This window comes from Penaeus monodon, chromosome 1 (genome assembly GCF_015228065.2).
Source record: "Penaeus monodon isolate SGIC_2016 chromosome 1, NSTDA_Pmon_1, whole genome shotgun sequence".
NCBI lineage: Eukaryota > Metazoa > Arthropoda > Malacostraca > Decapoda > Penaeidae > Penaeus > Penaeus monodon.
Window position 1 is genome coordinate 13,031,779 of NC_051386.1, and position 4,789 is coordinate 13,036,567.

The 4,789-nt window shown below is 31.4% G+C and overlaps 4 non-coding genes across 4 annotated transcripts; all 4 read right to left on the reverse strand.

The window, feature by feature from the left end:
* Positions 1-722: 722 nt before the first annotated feature.
* Trnac-gca lies at positions 723-794 on the reverse strand. Its single transcript has one exon. It is a non-coding gene; the product is annotated as a tRNA-Cys (tRNA).
* Positions 795-2,445: 1,651 nt separating this feature from the next.
* Positions 2,446-2,517, reverse strand: Trnac-gca. The gene has a single exon. It is a non-coding gene; the product is annotated as a tRNA-Cys (tRNA).
* A 316-nt stretch (positions 2,518-2,833) lies between these two features.
* Trnac-gca lies at positions 2,834-2,905 on the reverse strand. The gene has a single exon. It is a non-coding gene; the product is annotated as a tRNA-Cys (tRNA).
* Positions 2,906-4,501: 1,596 nt separating this feature from the next.
* Positions 4,502-4,573, reverse strand: Trnac-gca. Its single transcript has one exon. It is a non-coding gene; the product is annotated as a tRNA-Cys (tRNA).
* Positions 4,574-4,789: the final 216 nt, after the last annotated feature.

The following is a 4,789-nucleotide window of genomic DNA, read 5'->3' on the forward strand; positions in this document are numbered from 1 at the left end:
CGTACTTTCTGATCGGATATCTAGTCTTATAGAAATGCAGAAATAACGATATGAATCAAGAATGGATATATTTATTTACAAGTTCGACTCTAAGAAATGTGCATACAAGTCAATGCCGCCAAAGGAAAATCTTGCATCTCGGATCCTTGTCAAGATACAAGCTAATGAATCTGTCAAGATATCAGTTTAATTGCCGTGTGTGTGGATAGACCGGACCCATCCATTTGCGAAGTCTCTTGAAGCTTGATTTAGGGCTGAGCCCAGAGCCCAGTTCCTTTTCTTTTTTTTGACAAAATTTCTCCCAAGGACAAAAATAGCTTCTCTTCAAGGATAAAATATCTGGGGGAAGAAGGCGACCGAGGATGTGAAGGCTTCCCTGTGAAAAATAATGGTGTGTCTTTACGGTTTTAGTCATGATCCAACATATTGTTTTACACTTCTTAATGGGACAGCAGATTCGTTGCTCTTTTCTGTATTTGGATGATACGGATGACACTGGCTTCTTACCCTCTCCCAAGAATGGCGGCTTCTGCGTCCCATATATTTATATACCTTTGTATTCAAAACCTTAAAAATCGGTAAATTCGGTAATCACAAAATAAAAAAAAATTTACTTCCTAAAACGAATGCTTTGAACGCAAGACTGTCAACTCAAACTCCCTAAAAAAATCAAAAAATCATATTGGTTACCGAGACACACCTTTCAAAATTGTCAAGAAATGAGGGGACGCCCGGGGTTGAACCAGGGACCTCTCGATCTGCAGTCGAATGCTCTACCACTGAGCTACGTCCCCTTCTAAAAGGACCGTTATATATTTTCTTAGTTATTCACTCTACTTTTGAGGCGAAAAGTAAAAAATGTTACCATATCAGTGTATCGTTACTGAGCCTCCATCTCTTGACTAACTACACTTTTTCATGATATAGAGAGTTTGTTATCATTATTATCATTATCATTAACATTTTCCTAATTTCCATTATTATTATTATTATTATTATTATTATTATTATTATTATTATTTATTAATATTATTTTTTAAATATTTTTTTATTTTCGTTTCTTTTCTGTAATGAGTTCCCTTCGGGTCCTGCTTTGCTATCGTTATCTTTTTTTTCTTTTAAATCTAGTTGTAATTGCTGTTAATATCTGACGCAGAAAATGAAATTTAGTAATTGCCCATATCTTAATCTTTTTCTTTCTTATTTGTTTTATTTACCTGTCTGTTAATGTTTGTCAGCAGGACTAAGACGCTGACAAAAGTTTATGGGTGAGTTGGCCATGACTCTTGGCTCTGTCGATTGACTTTTGGCAATGAACTTGATCCACGAAGGAACTCTGCTTGCAACCGAGAAATTTGTTGCCGAGCGATGCAGATGTTCATCATATCTGCTAGTGTTTTTTATATAAAAAAATATTTGTAAAAGTGGTATACTTAGGTGTTTTGAGGTTGCCAGATGTTTCTGTTTCTTATATATATTTTTTTTATCGCCTTTTCATCATTATTGTCCTCATTTATATTTGTAACCATCAGTTCTTGTTCTCTGTATTATCATATTGAAATCTTTTTTGTAATGAACTAACTATTATAGCTCTCATTATTAATTATTATCACCGTTCGTATTATTTATTTAATTATTATTGTTATAATAATTATTACTTTCATCATTATTGTTAATGTTACTGTTATTTTTGTTATCGTTGTTATAATAATAATAATAATAGTAATAACATTTAGCGTTATTGTTATAATAAGATGGTAATAATAATGATTATAATAATAATAATTATTATTACTGTTATTATTATTATTATTATTATTATTAATATTATTATTAGTTTGTTGCTATCATGTTTATGTTTTTCTCTTTCATTAGGTTTCTCATTTGGATTCCTATAGTATTTCTGTAATTCAATAACTAGACTTTAATTTAGCCTAAGGCTGATCTAATGGTGCGTGTTGATAAATTTGCCAACTAGATACAAGATATTTGACTATAAAGAAAAAGAAGGAAAAGAAAATAAGAAAAAAGAAACGGGGGAAAAAAAGATTGGAGAAGAAATAAGACAAGAAAAAGGAAAAGGAAAAAGAAAGAAAAGAAATAGGAAAATGAAGGAAAAGGAAAAGGAAATAGAAAAGAAAGAATAACAGGGAAAGGAAAAGGAAAATTGAAAAAGAGGAAAAAGGGCAAAAAAGGAAAAAGGGAAAAGGAAAAGAGGAAAAAGGAAAAAAAGAAAAAAAAGAAAAAGAAAGGCAAAAAAGGAAGAGAGAGAAAACAGAAACTTGAAAAAAGTAAATAATACAGGAAAAACAAGCGAACACAAGGCTTTCTCGGACCAATGTCAAGTGGGTCAGTCAGATATACGAAGAATATATACAGGAAAGAGTGATTTTCTGTAGAGAATGTCTTTTTTTCTAGGAATAAAGGCGAATCGAAACTAATAATTGAGGGACGCCGGGATTGAACCAGGGACCTCTCGATCTGCAGTCGAATGCTCTACCACTGAGCTACACCCCCTTTATATATTGCAATTTTCTTGTTTAATCAACTTGGGGTGATGAGTAAAAAAAAAAAATAATAATAAAAAAATAATAAAAAAAAGAAAAAAAGAAAAGAAAAAGAAACGCAAAAAAGGAAGAGAGAGAGAAAGAGAGAGAGAAACAGAAAAAAACTTAAAAGTAAATAATACAGCAAAAACATGCGAACACAAGGCTTTCTCGGATCAATGTTAAGTGGGTCAGTCAGATATACTAAGAATATATACAGGAAGGAGTAATCTGTACGGAATGTCTTTTCTCTAGGAACAGAGGCGAAGCGAAAATAATAATAATTGAGGGGACGCCCGGGATTGAACCAGGGACCTCTCGATCTGCAGTCGAATGCTCTACCACTGAGCTACATCCCCTTAATATAGAAGTATTTTTCTTGTTTAATCACCTTGAGGTGAAGAGTAAGAAATCATACTAAAGTATCGTTATTGAGAATCTAAAGGTGGATTAACTTCCAATATAGATTTTTCTCTTCGTGTTTTCCTTACTTTTCTGTGATGAGTTCCTTCTCTCCTGCGTTATTACCGTTACCATTACCTAGTTGTAATTGCTGTTGTTAATATCTCCAACACCAAATTAGATGAAGTAACTGCCCATATCTTAATCTTTTACTTATTTGTTTATTTATCTGTCTGTTAATGTATGTGAGCAGGACTAGGACGCTGACAAAAGTTTATGGGTGAGTTGGCCATGACTCTTGGCTCTGTCGATAGACTTTTGGAAATGAACTTGATCCACGAAAGAACTCTGCTTGCAACCGAGAAATCTGATGCCAAGCGATGCAAATATTCATCATAACTGCTAGTAGTTTTTTTATATATTTTAATTTTAAAAAGTGGTATGCTTATGTGTTGTAAGGTTGCCAGAGGTTTCTGTTTCTTTTTATATATTTCTTAAATCGCTTTTCTCATTATTGTCCTCATTTATTTATCTTTGTAACCTTCATTTCATTTTTTAAAGTTATTACTTACTTTTAATATTTTTATTTTAATTAACTAACAATTATAGTTATTACTATCACTATTATTATTATTATAATCCTCACTATTATTATACAATAATCATTTTATTATCATTATTATTATTGTTAATGTTACTATTATTTTTGTTATCTTTTTGTTAAAATAATAATAGTAATAATAGTAATTATCATTGTTACTTATTATTATTATATTATTATTATTATTATCACCTCATTAATTTGTTATCATTTTACATTCATACGTTTTCTCTTTCTTTAGTTTTCCTGTAGTATTTCTGTAACTCATTAACTATAATTTAGCCAAAGAGTGATCTTATGGTGTATGATAACTGCTAACTAGATAAAAGAAATTTGACTATAAGGGAAAGAAAGAAGAGGTAAAGATAAGAATAGAAATAGGAATAGGTAAAGGAAAAGGAAAGAAAAGAAAGAAAAAAAAAAGGAAAAGAAAAGTTAAACTAAAAACTTTAGAGAGAGAGAGAAAAAAAACAACTTGCTTCAGAAACAAGCGAAGACAAGGCTTTTTTGAACTGATGTTCAGTGGGTTAATCAGATACTGTTTTAAGAATATATACGGGGAGGAGTAATTAACTGTAGGAAAAGACTGGAAAAGAAATAAGAAAATGAAGGAAAAGGAAAAGGAAATGGAAAAGAAAAAAAAAAAGAAAGGAAAAAGAAAAGGAAAAAGGAAAAGGGAAAAAAGGAAAAAGTAAAAGAGGAAAAAAGAAAAAAAAAGAAAAGAAAAAAGGAAAGGCAAAAAAGGAAAAACAGACAAATAGGAAAAAGGAAAAACAAACAAACTTAAAAGTATAGAATACAGAAAAAAAAAACATGCGAACACAAGGCTTTCTCGGATCAATGTTAAGTGGGTCAGTCAGATATACTAAGAATATATACGGGAAAGAGTTATTTTCTGTAGGGGAATGTCTTTTCTCTAGGAACAGAGGCGAATCGAAAATAATAATAATTGAGGGGACGCCCGGGATTGAACCAGGGACCTCTCGATCTGCAGTCGAATGCTCTACCACTGAGCTACATCCCCTTAATATAGAAGTATTTTCTTGTTTAATCACTTGAGGGAAGAGTAAAAAATCATACAAAGTATCGTTACTGAGCCTCTAAAGGTGGATTAACTCCAATATAGATTTTTCTCTTCGTGTTTCTACTTTTGTTTTAGTTCCTTCCCCCAGCGTTATCCCCTCAAAACCTAGTTTTAATTGCGGTAAATCTCCAAAAAAAAAAAAATTTTAGAAAAAGA